This window comes from Lampetra fluviatilis, chromosome 53, assembly GCF_964198595.1.
Source record: "Lampetra fluviatilis chromosome 53, kcLamFluv1.1, whole genome shotgun sequence".
Lineage (NCBI taxonomy): Eukaryota > Metazoa > Chordata > Hyperoartia > Petromyzontiformes > Petromyzontidae > Lampetra > Lampetra fluviatilis.
The window spans coordinates 6,286,379-6,304,147 of NC_136327.1; the positions used below are offsets into that span (position 1 = coordinate 6,286,379).

Consider the following 17,769-nt stretch of genomic DNA (forward strand, 5'->3'; position numbering starts at 1 on the left):
GACTGTGAGGGCGGGCACAAGCCGGCGTGAGTAGGTTAAACGTTCTAAAATGTATTTTTACTCTGGTCAGTTTAAATAGTACCAATAGTTTGGTGAGGCTGCTGCTGCGTTGCCAGTGGTGCACAACCAGAGTCAACAACAATAACAACACTCAACATATTCGTTCATCAATTATACGGTGGCCTTAAGAGGAAAAATATAATCTTGGTTCTTTCAGTAAAGTCACGTAAATAGAAAACAAATGTAATTTTTTCATTAAATAAAAATTATAAAATAAAATTATAATAAAATATATCTCAGTTGGTAGAGCGGAGGACAGTAGTTGGTTGAGGTTGATAGCACTGGTCAACAAAAAAACTTCTGGCCTGGACTTTTGCAGCTGTTTTAGACTAATTTCAGGGTTCTGATTCCAAATCTGATCTCAGATTTGCTCTATCACATCTTATTTTTATGTTATCGGCATACCCCATTTTCATTGATTTTACCCAAAATTAACTCTGTCACTTATGATTGCAAGTTGTTGCGAGTCAGTGACTGCTTTGGTGTTAAAATATGGTGCTGCATTTTTAGGATAGTGTGTTTATAATATAATTTTATGTAGATATCCACATTTATTTAATATTTTTCTTCTGCAGGGCGTGATCTAACAATGGCTACAACATCCGAAAGAAGGAAATGCAGTAATGACCCAGATATCTTCTGCTACATCTGTGGCAGCTTCACTTTGCAGGATCAAAGGCGCAACATCAATACCTTTGTCAAGAAGGTTTATCTTGCCTACTTTAAAGTACGACTTGGAGACCAAGACAAAAATTGGGCTCCTCACAAAGTGTGTAAAACCTGTGTTGAAACTTTGCGATCATGGTCTAAAGGAAAGAATGCTAAGCTGAAGTTTGGTGTGCCAATGGTTTGGAGAGAACCTACAAACCATTTAGATAACTGCTACTTCTGCCTTGTCAATGTCAAAGGTAGTCAGACGCGTTATCCATTGCCCCACTGCCCCACGCTCATTAGCTGTTGTCAGACATGTCGAAACAGTAACTGTAGCTGTGTAATTACTGGGCTGCAGGTCTTCCTCTGCATTGCTGCTGCTCTACGTACTAATAGTGAAGTGATGAAACACTGCATAGGTCACCTTCGATAGCTCAGTTGGTAGAGCGGAGGACTGTAGTTGTTTGTGGTGGAAATCCTTAGGTCGCTGGTTCGACTCCGGCTCGAAGGAGGTTCATTTTTTTAAATATATTTTTCCAAATCATGAAACACATATAATTGTTCAAACAATAAATGCTCAACGAGCATCGCCTGCACATTAGGAACATTTTTGTTGTGCCAAACGTTGGTTTAAAATACACCAAGAAGAAGAGGGCATTGGTGGGATTTGTAAGATGTTCTTCTACAGATGCATTGATGTTGATTTGGTGGACTTGGTGGCACGACACGTGGACCCAGCCTGTCACACGTGTTCTGTGAGGAAGGGACTCTGATAGTTCCACCGCTGTTCGTGTTGCACGACATCCCTGCAGGCTGTGCCCCTGGGCAGTCAGAGTCTTCATCACCGGCCACCCCCAACTCGGCACCTACACGGCCACGACTACTGCCATAGGCGATGTGAGAGGTGCCAGGAGACAGCGTAGGGCCAGTGGCGCAATGGATAACGCGTCTGACTACGGATCAGAAGATTGTAGGTTCGACTCCTGCCTGGCTCGTGGTGAACTTTTTTTAATACAAGTGCGTATATTTTTTTGAACTAAGCAACATTGCTGGTACATCTGTTGAATGATTGGATAATGTAATTTAACTCTGATCAGTTTAAATAATACCAATTATTAGGTGTGGTTACTCCTGCGTTGGCAGTGGTGCACAACCAGAGTCAACAACGTCCAGGACAATGGTCCTTCTTCACCACAAGCAGATTGACAAATTAAACAGGAAACGAATCTACAGGTGTGCGATCCGTAATCAGCGTAGTCAGACGCGTTATCCACTGCCCCACGCTCATTAGCTGTTGTCAGACATGTCGAAACAGTAACTGTAGCTGTGTAATTACTGGGCTGCAGGTCTTCCTCTGCATTGCTGCTGCTCTACCTACTAATAGTGAAGTGAGGAAACACTGCATAGGTCACCTTCGATAGCTCAGTTGGTAGAGCGGAGGACTGTAGTTGGTTGTAGCTGAAATCCTTAGGTCGCTGGTTCGACTCCGGCTCGAAGGAGGTTGATTATTTTTAATATATTTTTCACAATCATGAAATCCATTACACATTCCTGCGGAGGGAGCTGGTAGGAACGTTGGGTTGCTCGGTCAATGGCCAGGGTCAACGGCGGCGTGGTGTATTCCGCAAATATGCCCGACTGTGAGGGCGGGCACAAGCCGGCGTGAGTAGGTTAAACGTTGAGTTTTATAAGGGCACCACGGGGTGACCAGCCCCTCCCCCACCCAGCCCTACCCTCCCCCACCCCTCCCCACCCAGCCCTTCCCCTCCCCACCCAGCCCCTCCCCTCCCCACCCAGCCCCTCCCCTCCCCACCCGGCCCCTCCCCACCCAGCCTACAATGTAAGGTTTGCAGGTCTTCCTCTGCATTGCTGCTGCTGCTGTACGTGCTAATAGTGAAGTGAAGAAACACTGGATAGGTCACCTTCGATAGCTCAGTTGGTAGAGCGGAGGACTGTAGTTGGTCGGGGCTGAAATCCTTAGGTCGCTGGTTCAACTCCGGCTCGAAGGAGGATGATTATTTTAAAAATATTTTTCACAATCATGAAATACATGTTATTTTTCAAACAATAAATGCTCAACGAGCATCACCTGCACATTGGGAACATTTATTTTGGGCCAAACGTTGGCTTAAATGCACCAAGAAGAAGAGGGCATTGGTAAGCTTTGTCAGATGTTCTTCTACAGATGCATTGATTTTGATTTGGTGGGCTTGGTGGCACGACACGTGGACCCAGCCTGTCAGAAGTGTTCTGTGAGGACGGAATTCTGATAGTTCCACCGCTATTCGTGTTGCACGACATCCCTGCAGGCTGTGCCCCTGGGCAGTCAGAGTCTTCATCACCGGCCACCCCCAACTCGGCACCTACACGGCCACGACTACTGCCATAGCAGCGTGGGGCCAGTGGCGCAATGGATAACGCGTCTGACTATGGATCAGAAGATTGTAGGATTGTAGGTTCGACTGGGTGGGGAGGGGCTGATCACCCCGTGGTGCCCTTATAAAACTCAACGTTTAACCTACTCACGCTGGCTTGTGCCCACCCTCACAGTCGGCCATATTTGCGGAATACACCACGCCGCCGTTGACCCTGGCCATTGACCGAGCAACCGAACGTTCCTTCCAGCTCCCTCCGCAGGAATGTGTTTTAAACTGACCAGAGTAAAAATACATTATATAACCGTTCAACAGATGTCGAATTATTGAACCAACAATGTTGCGTGGTTTAAAAAATATATCCGCACTTGTATTACAAAACAATGCATCACGAGCCAGGCAGGAGTCGAACCTACAATCTTCTGATCCGTAGTCAGACGCGTTATCCATTGCGCCACTCGCCCCACGCTGTCTGCTGACACCTCTCACATCGCCTATAGCCGTAGTCGTGGCCGTGTAGGTGCCGAGTTGGGGGTGGCCGGTGATGAAGACTCTGACTGGCCAGGGGCACAGCCTGCAGGGATGTCGTGCAACACGAACAGCGGTGGAACTATCAGAGTCCCTTCCTCACAGAGCACGTGTGACAGACTGGGTCCGCGTGTCGTGCCACCAAGTCCACAAAATCAAAATCAATGCTCCTGTAGAAGAACATCTGACAAATCTTACCAATGCCCAGTAGGCTTCGCGAGGCCTAGTGAGGCAGGCTTCGCGATGCCTAGTGCGGGAGGCTTCGCGATGCCAAGTGCGGGAGGCTTATTAACACAGAGACGAGATACATTTAATCGCCTTATTTGTGCACGAAAAGCGCAGCTTCGCGAGGCCTACTGCAGAGGCTTCGCGAGGCCTAGTGCAGAAGGCTTCGCTAAGTCTACTGCAGAGAAGGCTTCGCGAGGCCTAGTGCGGCAGGCTTCGCGAGGCCTAGTGCAGAAGCTGGTGGTGGGGGGTGGTGGGGTGGTGGTGGTGGGGGATGGTGGTGGGGGGTGGTGAGAGGGCTGGTGGGATGGGTGGTGTTGAGGGTGGTGTTGGGGGGTCTTTAAATCTCACAGCGTTTCTTGTCAAAACAAACACTTTTAATTAACGTTACACTAGAATACAGTAATTTTTTCTTTAACTCCTCTATACCCGGTTGATATCCCTGTACCAGTACTAAATATTATTCCTACCAGCCCACCCCGCAGGGTCCTGTTTTTTGTTGACTCTTGTTGTGCACCACTGCCAACGCAGCAGTAGCCTCACCAAATAATTGGTACTATTTAAACTGACCAGAGTAAAATTACATTATAGAAACATGCAACAGATGTCGGATTATTGTACCAAGAATGTTGCGTGGTTTAAAAAACATACACGCACTTGTATTTAAAAAATTCACGAGCCAGGCAGGAGTCGAACCTACAATCTTCTGATCCGTAGTCAGACGCGTTATCCATTGCGCCACTGGCCCCACGCTGTCTGCTGTCACCTCTCACATCGCCTATGGCGGTAGTCGTGGCCGTGTAGGTGCCGAGTTGGGGGTGGCCGGTGATGAAGACTCTGACTGCCCAGGGGCACAGCCTGCAGGGATGTCGTGCAACACGAACAGCGGTGGAACTATCAGAGTCCCTTCCTCTCAGAACACGTGTGACAGGCTGGGTCAACGTGTCGTGCCACCAAGTCCACCAAATCAAAATCAATGCATTTGTAGAAGAACATCTGACAAATCCTACCAATGCCCTCTTTTTCTTGGTGCATTTTGAGCCAACGTTTTGCCCAAAATAAATGTTCCTAATGTACAGGTCATGCTTGTTGGGCCTTTATTGTTTGAACAATTATATGTATTTCATTATTTGGAACAAGTAAACCCGTAAAAACAAAGTTTTTCACTATAAATCCTTTATATGCGTGGCGGCTAGAATCTTCTCGTCCTCTGGCTTGAGATGGCTGCCACCTATGGGTCAGATGATTGTCTGCCAGTATTAAACAATTGTTAATAAAATATTTAATTTGTTTTCCCTAAACAGTGTAATATTTAGGAAATTTTTTTCACGAAAATTAATTGTCACACACAACGTGTCTGTGTGGAAAATGTCAGCTAGATTGGATCTCGGGAAGTGGGTTAAAAAACGACCGAAAGATTTGCACGGCCCTAAGCAAGCAAGTGAACTTAATTTAAAGGATTTAAAAATATATTCGCCTGTGGAGGACGCGGGGATCGATCCCGTGACCTTTGGCATGGGAAGCGAGGGTGCTACCAACTGCGCTACTCCGCCACGGCCTGTGGAGGGTTTACGCTCTGGGCGCCTACACTGTGATGTTCAGCCAAAGCCATGAATGAGTTGTATTTGAATAAATGTACAATAATTTGTTTTTGCCTAAAAAGTGTAAAATTTTTGAAACATTCTTTCACGAACATTAATTGTCTCGCACAACGAGTCTGTGTGGAAAATGTCAGCTCGATTTGATCACGGGAAGTGGGTTAAAAAACGACCGAAAGATTTGCACGGTCGTAAGCAAGCAAGCACGCAAGCAAGCGAACTTATTATTAAGGATTTAAAAATATATTTAAAATAATCAACCTCCTTCGAGCCGGAGTCGAACCAGCGACCTAAGGATTTCAACCATCAACCAACTACAGTCCTCCGCTCTACCAACTGAGCTATCGAAGGTGACCTATGCAGTGTTTCATCACTTCACTATTAGTACGTAGAGCAGCAGCAATGAAGAAGAAGACCTGCAACCCAGTAATTACACAGCTACAGTTACTGTTTCGACATGTCTGACAACAGCTAATGAGTCGGATTATACTGGTAGGAACCTCCTGGTTACACCAGCCCACAGGGGATTATTGTGTCCGTCGTGCAGGGAGGGGCTGGGTGGGGAGGGAGGGGCTGGGTGGAGAGGAGAGGGTGGGGAGGGTGGGGAGGGGCTGGGTGGGGAGGGTGGGGTGGGGAGTGGCTGGGTGGGGAGGGTCTGGTCACCCCGTGGTGCCCTTATAAAACTCAACGTTTAACCTACTCATGCCGGCTTGTGCCCGCCCTCACAGTCGGCCATATTTGCGGAATACACCACGCCGCCGTTGACCCTGGCCATTGACCGAGCAACCCAACATTCCCTCCGCAGGAATGTGTTATAAACTCACCAGAGTAAAAATACATTATGTAACTGTTCAACAGATGTCGGATTATTGTACCAACAATGTTGCGTGGTTTAAAAAAATATACGCACTTGTACTAAAATAGAATTCACCACGAGCCAGGCAGGAGTCGAACCTACAATCTTCTGATCCGTAGTCAGACGCGTTATCCATTGCGCCACTGGCCCCACGCTGTCTCCTGGCACCTCTCACATCGCCTATGGCAGTAGTCGTGGCCGTGTAGGTGCCGAGTTGGGGGTGGCCGGTGATGAAAACTCTGACTGCCCAGGGGCACAGCCTGCAGGGATGTCGTGCAACACGAACAGCGGTGGAACTATCAGAGTCCCTTCATCACAGAACACGTGTGACAGGCTGGGTCCACTTGTCGTGCCACCAAGTCCACCAAATTAAAATCAATGCTTCTGTAGAAGAAAATTTGACAAATCCTTCCAATGCCCTCTTCTTCTTGGTGCATTTGAAGCCAACGTTTGGCCCAAAATAAATGTTCCTAATGTGCAGGTCATTCTCGCTGAGCGTTTATTTTTAGAACAATCATATGTTTTCATGATTTGGAAAAATATATTTAAAACAATCATCTTCTTTCGAGCCGGAGTTGAACCAGCGACCTAAGGATTTCAGCCACAACCAACTACAGTCCTCCGCTCTACCAACTGAGCTATCGAAGGTGACCTATGCAGCGTGTCATCACTTCACTATTAGTACGTACAGCAGCAGCAATGCAGAGGAAAATCTGGAACCCAGTAATTACACAGCCACAGTCACTGTTCAGACATGTCTGAGAACAACTCATGAGCGTGGGCCAGTGGGGCAATGGGGAAATGGATAACGCGTCTGACTACGCTGATTAGGGATCACAAAATTGTAGGATCGTTTCCTGTTTTAAGTATCAATCTGCTTGTGGTGAAGAAGGACCATTGTATTCATCTTCTTGGTTCTTTCGGTAAAGTCACGTAGAAGGGAAATAATAAAATAATAAAAATACAACATAATAATATAAAATTTCACGACGTTTCGGCCACAACGTAAGCAGCCGTCCTCAGGTGAAGAAGCTGAGCTGTCGGAAAGACAGCGTCCTAATGAACACCGCTAAGCTTGGCAGCGTATTTTAAGCTGGTTGAGAGGAGGAAATAGCCTTGACAAAGGAGTTTACATATCAACAGAGGAATTTCGCATATTGATGACAAATGCAGATATGGTGTTAGTCACTCCATGTGGAATGTGTCGGCGGTGAGGGGTCTCAAAGGCATATTATGCTAGTAGTGTATTGTGTAGGATTATCAGTAATAAAGGGAGGGACCATTGTCCTGAACGTTGCCTGCGATATATTTTTCCTCTTAAGACCACCGTATAATTTATGAATGTGTTGAGTGTTGTTATTGTTGTTGACTCTGGTTGTGCACCACTGCCAACGCAGCAGCAGCCTCGCCAAAAAATTGGTATTATTTAAACTGACCAGAGTAAAATTACATTATAGAACCATTCAACAGATGTCGGATTATTAGACCAACAATGTTGCGCGGTTTAAAAAAGACTTAGACGCACTTTGATAAAAAAAAAAATTACCACGAGCCAGGCAGGAGTCGAACCTACAATCTTCTGAACTGTAGTCAGACGCGTTATCCATTGCGCCACTGGCCCCACGCTGTCTCCTGGCACCTCTCACATCGCCTATGGCAGTAGTCGTGGTCGTGTAGGTGCCGAGTTGGGGGTGGCCGGTGATGAAGACTCTGACTGCCCAGGGGCACAGCCTGCAGGGATGTCGTGCAACACGAACAGCGGTGGAACTATCAGAGTCCCTTCCTCACAGAACACGTGTGACAGGCTGGGTCCACGTGTCGTGCCACCAAGTCCACCAAATCAACATCAATGCATCTGTAGAAGAACATCTGACAAATCTTACCGATGCCCTATTCTTCTTGGTGCATTTGAAGCGAACGTTTAGCCTAAAATAAATGTTCCTAATGTGCAGGTCATACTCTTCTTGGTTCTTTCGGTAAAGTCACGTAGAATGGAAATAATAAAATAATAAAAATAAAACATAATAAAAATATTCAGGTCATACTCGTTGAGCCTTTATTGTTTGAACAATTATATGTATTTCATTATTTGGAAAAAGAATCAACTTCCTTCGCGCCGGAGTCGAACCAGCGACCTAAGGATTTCAACCATCAACCAACTACAGTCCTCCGCTCTACCAACTGAGCTATCGAAGGTGACCTATGCAGTGTTTCCTCACTTCACTATTAGTACGTAGAGCAGCAGCAATGCAGAGGAAGACCTGCAACCCAGTCATTACACAGCTACAGTTACTGTTTCGACATGTCTGACAACAGCTAATGAGTCGGATTATACTGGTAGGAACCTCCTGGTTACACCAGCCCACAGGGGATTATTGTGTCCGTCGTGCAGGAAGGGGCTGGGTGGGGATGGAAGGGCTGGGTGGAGAGGGGAGGGTGGGTAGGGGCTAGGTGGAGAGGGTGAGGCTGGGTGGGGAGGGGAGGGGCTGGGTGTGGAGGGTGGGGATGGAATGGGTGGGGAGGGGCTGGGTGGGCAGGGTGGGGAGGGGATGGGTGGGGAGGGGCTGGTCACCCCGTGGTGCCCTTATAAAACTCAATGTTTAACCTACTCACGCCGGCTTGTGCCCACCCTCACAGTCGGCCATATTTGCGGAATACACCACGCCGCCGTTGACCCTGGCCATTGACCGAGCAACCGAACGTTCCTTCCAGCTCCCTCCGCAGGAATGTGTTTTAAACTGACCAGAGTAAAAATACATTATGTAACCGTTCAACAGATGTCGAATTATTGTACCAACAATGTTGCGTGGTTCAAAAAATATGTCCGCACTTGTATTACAAAACAATGCATCACGAGCCACTATTAGTACGTACAGCAGCAGCAATGAAGAAGAAGACCTGCAACCCAGTAATTACACAGCTACAGTTACTGTTTCGACATGTCTGACAACAGCTAATGAGTCGGATTATACTGGTAGGAACCTCCTGGTTACACCAGCCCACAGGGGATTATTGTGTCCGTCGTGCAGGGAGGGGCTGGGTGGGGAGGGAGGGGCTGGGTGGAGAGGAGAGGGTGGGGAGGGTGGGGAGGGGCTGGGTGGGGAGGGTGGGGTGGGGAGTGGAGTGGCTGGGTGGGGAGGGTCTGGTCACCCCGTGGTGCCCTTATAAAACTCAACGTTTAACCTACTCACGCCGGCTTGTGCCCGCCCTCAGAGTCGGCCATATTTGCGGAATACACCACGCCGCCGTTGACCCTGGCCATTGACCGAGCAACCCAACGTTCTTACCAGCTCCCTCCGCAGGAATGTGTTTTAAACTGACCAGAGTAAAAATACATTATGTAACCGTTCAACAGATGTCGAATTATTGTACCAACAATGTTGCGTGGTTTAAAAAATATGTCCGCACTTGTATTACAAAACAATGCATCACGAGCCAGGCAGGAGTCGAACCTACAATCTTCTGATCCGTAGTCAGACGCGTTATCCATTGCGCCACTGGCCCCACGCTGTCTGCTGCCACCTCTCACATCGCCTATGGCAGTAGTCGTGGCCGTGTAGGTGCCGAGTTGGGGGTGGCCGGTGATGAAGACTCTGCCCAGGGGCACAGCCTGCAGGGATGTCTTGCAACACGAACAGCGGTGGAACTATCAGAGTCCCTTCCTCACAGAGCACGTGTGACAGGCTGGGTCCGCGTGTCGTGCCACCAAGTCCACAAAATCAAAATCAATGCTCCTGTAGAAGAACATCTTCTTATTTGTGCATTTTAAGCCAACTTTTGGGCCAACATAAATGTTCATAATGTGCAGGTCATGCTCGTTGAGCATTTATTTGGAAATAAATATGTACAAAAAAAAAAATCAACCTCTTTCGAGCCAGAGTCGAACCAGCGACCTAAGGATTTCAACCATCAACCAACTACAGTCCTCCGCTCTACCAACTGAGCTATCAAAGGGGACCTATGCAGTGTTTCCTCACTTCACTATTAGTACGTACAGCAGCAGCAATGCAGAAGAAGACCTGCAACCCAGTAATTACACAGCTCCAATCACTGTTCAGACATGTCTGACAACAGCTAATGAGCGTGGGGCAGTGGGGCAATGGATGACGCGTCTGACTACGCTGATTAGGGATCACAAAATTGTAGGATCGTTTCCTGTTTAAAGTATCAATCTGTTTGTGTTGAAGAAGGACCATTGTATTCATATTATTGGTTCTTTCGGTAAAGTCACGTAGAAGGGAAATAATAAAATAATAATAATAATAAAACATTATCAAATAAAATTTCACAACGTTTCGGCTACAACGTAAGCAGCCGTCCTCAGGTGTAGAAGCTGAGCTATCGGAAATACAGCTCTCCTAATGAACACCGCTAAGCTTGGCAGCGTATTTTAAACTGGGTGAGAGGAGGAAAGAGCCTTGACAAAGGATTTTACATATCAACAGAGGAATTTAGCATAATGATGACAAATGCAGATATGGGGTTAGTCACTCCTTGCAGAATGTGTAGGTGGTGGGGGGGTCTCAAAGGCATATTATGCTAGTAGTGTATTATGTAGGATTAGCAGGAATAAAGGGAGGGGCCATTGTCCTGAATGTTGCCTGCGATATATTTTTCTTCTTAAGGCCACCGTATAATTGATGAATGTGTTGAGTGTTGTTATACTGGTAGGAACGAAGTGGACCAGACCACCAATAGATTAATGTGTCCGTCCGTCCGTCCGTCCGTGTATCAACATCGCCCCCTACTGCAAACACTTGGCATGACCCTGTCCGACAAGATGGCCGCCCGCTCCCCCTGCGATCTGTGAATTAAACAAGATGGCCGTCGCTTCCGGCGCATCACGGCAAAACTTTAAACTTCGCTTCAAAATTACTTTACTGAAACGCAGCACGTTTATTTAAAAAAATACTTTACTGAAACGCAGCACGTTTTTTTAACACAGAGACGAGATACATTTAATCGCCTTATTTGTGCACAAAAAGCACGGCGCGAGGCCTAGTGCGGCAGGCTTCGCGAGGCCTAGTGCGGCAGGCTTATTAACACAGAGATGGAACGCAGCACGTTTATTTAAAAAATAATAATTACTTTACTGAAACGCAGCACGTTTTTTTTAACACAGAGACAAGAAACATTCATTAACACAGAGACGAGATACATTTAATCGCCTTATTTGTGCACGAAAAGGACGGCGCGAGGCCTAGTGCGGCAGGCTTCGCGAGGCCTAGTGCGGCAGGCTTATTAACACAGAGACGAGATACATTTAATCGCCTTATTTGTGCACGAAAAGCGCGGCTTCGCGAGGCCTACTGCAGAGGCTTCGCGAGACCTAGTGCAGAAGGCTTCGCTAAGTCTACTGCAGAGAAGGCTTCGCGAGGCCTAGTGCAGTAGGCTTCGCGAGGCCTAGTGCGGCAGGCTTCGCGAGGCCTAGTGCGGGTTATTAACACAGAGACGAGATACATTTAATCGCCTTATTTGTGCACGAAAAGCGCGGCTTCGCGAGGCCTACTGCAGAGGCTTCGCGAGGCCTAGTGCAGAAGGCTTCGCTAAGTCTACTGCAGAGAAGGCTTCGCGAGGCCTAGTACGGCAGGCTTCGCGGGGCCTAGTGCAGAAGCTGGTGGTGGGGGGTGGTGGGGTGGTGGTGGTGGGGGGTGGTGGTGGGGGGTGGTGAGAGGGCTGGTGGGATGGGTGGTGTTGACGGTGGTGTTGGGGGGTCTTTAAATCTCACAGCGTTTCTTGTCAAAACAAACACTTTTAATTAACGTTACACTAGAATACAGTAATTTTTTCTTTAACTCCTCTATACCCGGTCGATATCCCTGTACCAGTACTAAATATTATTCCTACTAGCCCACCCCGCAGTAGTAGCCTCACCAAATAATTGGTACTATTTAAACTGACCAGAGTAAAATTACATTATAGAAACATGCAACAGATGTCGGATTATTGTACCAAGAATGTTGCGTGGTTTAAAAAACATACACGCACTTGTATTTAAAAAATTCACGAGCCAGGCAGGAGTCGAACCTACAATCTTCTGATACGTAGTCAGACGCGTTATCCATTGCGCCACTTGCCCCACGCTGTCTGCTGCCACCTCTCACATCGCCTATGGCAGTAGTCGTGGCCGTGTAGGTGCCGAGTTGGGGGTGGCCGGTGATGAAGACTCTGACTGCCCAGGGGCACAGCCTGCAGGGATGTCGTGCAACACGAACAGCGGTGGAACTATCAGAGTCCCTTCCTCACAGAACACGTGTGACAGGCTGGGTCCACGTTTCGTGCCACCAAGTCCACCAAATTAAAATCAATGCTTCTGTAGAAGAAAATTTGACAAATCCTACCAATGCCCTCTTCTTCTTGGTGCATTTGAAGCCAACGTTTGGCCCAAAATAAATGTTCCTAATGTGCAGGTCATTCTCGCTGAGCGTTTATTTTTAGAACAATCATATGTTTTCATGATTTGGAAAAATATATTTAAAACAATCATCTTCCTTCGAGCTGGAGTTGAACCAGCGACCTAAGGATTTCACCCACAACCCAACTACAGTCCTCCGCTCTACCAACTGAGCTATCGAAGGGGACCTATGCAGAGTTTCCTCACTTCACTATTAGTACGTACAGCAGCAGCAATGCAGAAGAAGACCTGCAACCCAGTAATTACACAGCTCCAATCACTGTTCAGACATGTCTGACAACAGCTAATGAGCGTGGGGCAGTGGGGCAATGGATGACGCGTCTGACTACGCTGATTAGGGAACACAAAATTGTAGGATCGTTTCCTGTTTTAAGTATCAATCTGTTTGTGGTGAAGAAGGACCATTGTATTAATAGTATTGGTTCTTTCGGTAAAGTCACGTAGAAGGGAAATAATAAAATAATAATAATAAAACATAATGAAATAAAATTTCACAACGTTTCGGCTACAACGTAAGCAGCCGTCCTCAGGTGTAGAAGCTGAGCTATCGGAAATACAGCTCTCCTAATGAACACCGCTAAGCTTGGCAGCGTATTTTAAACTGGGTGAGAGGAGGAAAGAGCCTTGACAAAGGATTTTACATATCAACAGAGGAATTTAGCATAATGATGACAAATGCAGATATGGGGTTAGTCACTCCTTGCAGAATGTGTAGGTGGTGGGGGGGTCTCAAAGGCATATTATGCTAGTAGTGTATTATGTAGGATTAGCAGGAATAAAGGGAGGGGCCATTGTCCTGAATGTTGCCTGCGATATATTTTTCTTCTTAAGGCCACCGTATAATTGATGAATGTGTTGAGTGTTGTTATACTGGTAGGAACGAAGTGGACCAGACCACCAATAGATTAATGTGTCCGTCCGTCCGTCCGTCCGTGTATCAACATCGCCCCCTACTGCAAACACTTGGCATGACCCTGTCCGACAAGATGGCCGCCCGCTCCCCCTGCGATCTGTGAATTAAACAAGATGGCCGTCGCTTCCGGCGCATCACGGCAAAACTTTAAACTGCGCTTCAAAATTACTTTACTGAAACGCAGCACGTTTATTTAAAAAAATACTTTATTGAAACGCAGCACGTTTTTTTAACACAGAGACGAGATACATTTAATCGACTTATTTGTGCACAAAAAGCACGGCGCGAGGCCTAGTGCGGCAGGCTTCACGAGGCCTAGTGCGGCAGGCTTATTAACACAGAGATGAAACGCAGCACGTTTATTTAAAAAAAATAATTACTTTACTGAAACGCAGCACGTTTTTTTAACACAGAGACAAGAAACATGCATTAACACAGAGACGAGATACATTTAATCGCCTTATTTGTGCACGAAAAGGACGGCGCGAGGCCTAGTGCGGCAGGCTTCGCGAGGCCTAGTGCGGCAGGCTTATTAACACAGAGACGAGATACATTTAATCGCCTTATTTGTGCACGAAAAGCGCGGCTTCGCGAGGCCTACTGCAGAGGCTTCGCGAGACCTAGTGCAGAAGGCTTCGCTAAGTCTACTGCAGGGAAGGCTTCGCGAGGCCTAGTGCAGTAGGCTTCGCGAGGCCTAGTGCGGCAGGCTTCGCGAGGCCTAGTGCGGGAGGCTTATTAACACAGAGACGAGATACATTTAATCGCCTTATTTGTGCACGAAAAGCGCAGCTTCGCGAGGCCTACTGCAGCGGCTTCGCGAGGCCTAGTGCAGAAGGCTTCGCTAAGTCTACTGCAGAGAAGGCTTCGCGAGGCCTAGTGCGGCAGGCTTCGCGAGGCCTAGTGCAGAAGCTGGTGGTGGGGGGTGGTGGGGGTGGGGGGTGGTGGTGGGGGGTGGTGAGAGGGCTGGTGGGATGGGTGGTGTTGAGGGTGGTGTTGGGGGGTCTTTAAATCTCACAGCGTTTCTTGTCAAAACAAACACTTTTAATTAACGTTACACTAGAATACAGTAATTTTTTCCTTAACTCCTCTATACCCGGTCGATATCCCTGTACCAGTACTAAATATTATTCCTACCAGCCCACCCGCAGGGTCCTGTTTTTTGTTGACTCTTGTTGTGCACCACTGCCAACGCAGCAGTAGCCTCACCAAATAATTGGTACTATTTAAACTGACCAGAGTAAAATTACATTAAAGAAACATGCAACAGATGTCGGATTATTGTACCAAGAATGTTGCGTGGTTTAAAAAACATACACGCACTTGTATTTAAAAAATTCACGAGCCAGGCAGGAGTCGAACCTACAATCTTCTGATCCGTAGTCAGACGCGTTATCCATTGCGCCACTGGCCCCACGCTGTCTCCTGGCACCTCTCACATCGCTTATGGCAGTAGTCGTGGCCGTGTAGGTGCCGAGTTGGGGGTGGCCGGTGATGAAGACTCTGACTGCCCAGGGGCACAGCCTGCAGGGATGTCGTGCAACACGAACAGCGGTGGAACTATCAGAGTCCCTTCCTCACAGAACACGTGTGACAGGCTGGGTCCACGTGTCGTGCCACCAAGTCCACCAAATTAAAATCAATGCTTCTGTAGAAGAAAATTTGACAAATCCTACCAATGCCCTCTTCTTCTTGGTGCATTTGAAGCCAACGTTTGGCCCAAAATAAATGTTCCTAATGTGCAGGTCATTCTCGCTGAGCGTTTATTTTTAGAACAATCATATGTTTTCATGATTTGGAAAAATATATTTAAAACAATCATCTTCCTTCGAGCCGGAGTTGAACCAGCGACCTAAGGATTTCAGCCACAACCCAACTACAGTCCTCCGCTCTACCAACTGAGCTATCGAAGGGGACCTATGCAGAGTTTCCTCACTTCACTATTAGTACGTACAGCAGCAGCAATGCAGAAGAAGACCTGCAACCCAGTAATTACACAGCTCCAATCACTGTTCAGACATGTCTGACAACAGCTAATGAGCGTGGGGCAGTGGGGCAATGGATGACGCGTCTGACTACGCTGATTAGGGATCACAAAATTGTAGGATCGTTTCCTGTTTTAAGTATCAATCTGTTTGTGGTGAAGAAGGACCATTGTATTCATATTATTGGTTCTTTCGGTAAAGTCACGTAGAAGGGAAATAATAAAATAATAATAATAAAACATAATGAAATAAAATTTCACAACGTTTCGGCTACAACGTAAGCAGCCGTCCTCAGGTGTAGAATCTGAGCTATCGGAAATACAGCTCTCCTAATGAACACCGCTAAGCTTGGCAGCGTATTTTAAACTGGGTGAGAGGAGGAAAGAGCCTTGACAAAGGATTTTACATATCAACAGAGGAATTTAGCATAATGATGACAAATGCAGATATGGGGTTAGTCACTCCTTGCAGAATGTGTAGGTGGTGGGGGGGTCTCAAAGGCATATTATGCTAGTAGTGTATTATGTAGGATTAGCAGGAATAAAGGGAGGGGCCATTGTCCTGAATGTTGCCTGCGATATATTTTTCTTCTTAAGGCCACCGTATAATTGATGAATGTGTTGAGTGTTGTTATACTGGTAGGAACGAAGTGGACCAGACCACCAATAGATTAATGTGTCCGTCCGTCCGTCCGTCCGTGTATCAACATCGCCCCCTACTGCAAACACTTGGCATGACCCTGTCCGACAAGATGGCCGCCCGCTCCCCCTGCGATCTGTGAATTAAACAAGATGGCCGTCGCTTCCGGCGCATCACGGCAAAACTTTAAAATTCGCTTCAAAATTACTTTACTGAAACGCAGCACGTTTATTTAAAAAAATACTTTACTGAAACGCAGCACGTTTTTTAACACAGAGACGAGATACATTTAATCGCCTTATTTGTGCACAAAAAGCACGGCGCGAGGCCTAGTGCGGCAGGCTTCGCGAGGCCTAGTGCGGCAGGCTTATTAACACAGAGATGAAACGCAGCACGTTTATTTAAAAAAAATAATTACTTTACTGAAACGCAGCACGTTTTTTTTTAACACAGAGACAAGAAACATTCATTAACACAGAGACGAGATACATTTAATCGCCTTATTTGTGCACGAAAAGGACGGCGCGAGGCCTAGTGCGGCAGGCTTCACGAGGCCTAGTGCGGCAGGCTTATTAACACAGAGACGAGATACATTTAATCGCCTTATTTGTGCACGAAAAGCGCGGCTTCGCGAGGCCTACTGCAGAGGCTTCGCGAGACCTAGTGCAGAAGGCTTCGCTAAGTCTACTGCAGGGAAGGCTTCGCGAGGCCTAGTGCAGTAGGCTTCGCGAGGCCTAGTGCGGCAGGCTTCGCGAGGCCTAGTGCGGGAGGCTTATTAACACAGAGATGAGATACATTTAATTGCCTTATTTGTGCACGAAAAGCGCAGCTTCGCGAGGCCTACTGCAGAGGCTTCGCGAGGCCTAGTGCAGAAGGCTTCGCTAAGTCTACTGCAGAGAAGGCTTCGCGAGGCCTAGTGCGGCATTTCGCGGGGCCTAGTGCAGAAGCTGGTGGTGGGGGGTGGTGGGGTGGTGGTGGTGGGGGGTGGTGGTGGGGGGTGGTGAGAGGGCTGGTGGGATGGGTGGTGTTGAGGGTGGTGTTGGGGGGTCTTTAAATCTCACAGCGTTTCTTGTCAAAACAAACACTTTTAATTAACGTTACACTAGAATACAGTAATTTTTTCTTTAACTCCTCTATACCCGGTCGATATCCCTGTACCAGTACTAAATATTATTCCTACTAGCCCACCCCGCAGGGTCCTGTTTTTTGTTGACTCTTGTTGTGCACCACTGCCAACGCAGCAGTAGCCTCACCAAATAATTGGTACTATTTAAACTGACCAGAGTAAAATTACATTAAAGAAACATGCAACAGATGTCGGATTATTGTACCAAGAATGTTGCGTGGTTTAAAAAACATACACGCACTTGTATTTAAAAAATTCACGAGCCAGGCAGGAGTCGAACCTACAATCTTCTGATCCGTAGTCAGACGCGTTATCCATTGCGCCACTGGCCCCACGCTGTCTCCTGGCACCTCTCACATCGCTTATGGCAGTAGTCGTGGCCGTGTAGGTGCCGAGTTGGG

At 47.3% G+C, this 17,769-nt stretch overlaps 1 protein-coding gene and 17 non-coding genes across 18 annotated transcripts in view; 4 read left to right on the forward strand and 14 right to left on the reverse strand.

Annotated features, from left to right (window-relative positions):
• LOC144949330 (alpha/beta hydrolase domain-containing protein 17B) overlaps positions 1 to 17,769 on the reverse strand; it is a 175,709-nt gene that overhangs the window by 81,303 nt on the left and 76,637 nt on the right. The window lies entirely within an intron of this gene.
• On the forward strand, positions 1,135 to 1,222 carry TRNAY-GUA (transfer RNA tyrosine (anticodon GUA)). Its single transcript is given in 2 exon segments — positions 1,135 to 1,171; positions 1,187 to 1,222. It is a non-coding gene; the product is annotated as a tRNA-Tyr (tRNA).
• Positions 1,634 to 1,706, forward strand: TRNAR-ACG (transfer RNA arginine (anticodon ACG)). The gene has a single exon. It is a non-coding gene; the product is annotated as a tRNA-Arg (tRNA).
• Positions 2,123 to 2,210, forward strand: TRNAY-GUA (transfer RNA tyrosine (anticodon GUA)). The gene is given in 2 exon segments: positions 2,123 to 2,159; positions 2,175 to 2,210. It is a non-coding gene; the product is annotated as a tRNA-Tyr (tRNA).
• Positions 2,633 to 2,720, forward strand: TRNAY-GUA (transfer RNA tyrosine (anticodon GUA)). Its single transcript is given in 2 exon segments — positions 2,633 to 2,669; positions 2,685 to 2,720. It is a non-coding gene; the product is annotated as a tRNA-Tyr (tRNA).
• TRNAR-ACG (transfer RNA arginine (anticodon ACG)) lies at positions 3,478 to 3,550 on the reverse strand. Its single transcript has one exon. It is a non-coding gene; the product is annotated as a tRNA-Arg (tRNA).
• TRNAR-ACG (transfer RNA arginine (anticodon ACG)) lies at positions 4,515 to 4,587 on the reverse strand. Its single transcript has one exon. It is a non-coding gene; the product is annotated as a tRNA-Arg (tRNA).
• TRNAY-GUA (transfer RNA tyrosine (anticodon GUA)) lies at positions 5,700 to 5,788 on the reverse strand. Its single transcript is given in 2 exon segments — positions 5,700 to 5,735; positions 5,752 to 5,788. It is a non-coding gene; the product is annotated as a tRNA-Tyr (tRNA).
• Positions 6,371 to 6,443, reverse strand: TRNAR-ACG (transfer RNA arginine (anticodon ACG)). The gene has a single exon. It is a non-coding gene; the product is annotated as a tRNA-Arg (tRNA).
• On the reverse strand, positions 6,854 to 6,941 carry TRNAY-GUA (transfer RNA tyrosine (anticodon GUA)). Its single transcript is given in 2 exon segments — positions 6,854 to 6,889; positions 6,905 to 6,941. It is a non-coding gene; the product is annotated as a tRNA-Tyr (tRNA).
• On the reverse strand, positions 7,842 to 7,914 carry TRNAC-ACA (transfer RNA cysteine (anticodon ACA)). Its single transcript has one exon. It is a non-coding gene; the product is annotated as a tRNA-Cys (tRNA).
• Positions 8,401 to 8,489, reverse strand: TRNAY-GUA (transfer RNA tyrosine (anticodon GUA)). The gene is given in 2 exon segments: positions 8,401 to 8,436; positions 8,453 to 8,489. It is a non-coding gene; the product is annotated as a tRNA-Tyr (tRNA).
• On the reverse strand, positions 9,725 to 9,797 carry TRNAR-ACG (transfer RNA arginine (anticodon ACG)). Its single transcript has one exon. It is a non-coding gene; the product is annotated as a tRNA-Arg (tRNA).
• Positions 10,159 to 10,247, reverse strand: TRNAY-GUA (transfer RNA tyrosine (anticodon GUA)). The gene is given in 2 exon segments: positions 10,159 to 10,194; positions 10,211 to 10,247. It is a non-coding gene; the product is annotated as a tRNA-Tyr (tRNA).
• TRNAY-GUA (transfer RNA tyrosine (anticodon GUA)) lies at positions 12,783 to 12,871 on the reverse strand. Its single transcript is given in 2 exon segments — positions 12,783 to 12,818; positions 12,835 to 12,871. It is a non-coding gene; the product is annotated as a tRNA-Tyr (tRNA).
• Positions 14,960 to 15,032, reverse strand: TRNAR-ACG (transfer RNA arginine (anticodon ACG)). Its single transcript has one exon. It is a non-coding gene; the product is annotated as a tRNA-Arg (tRNA).
• Positions 15,443 to 15,531, reverse strand: TRNAY-GUA (transfer RNA tyrosine (anticodon GUA)). The gene is given in 2 exon segments: positions 15,443 to 15,478; positions 15,495 to 15,531. It is a non-coding gene; the product is annotated as a tRNA-Tyr (tRNA).
• TRNAR-ACG (transfer RNA arginine (anticodon ACG)) lies at positions 17,628 to 17,700 on the reverse strand. The gene has a single exon. It is a non-coding gene; the product is annotated as a tRNA-Arg (tRNA).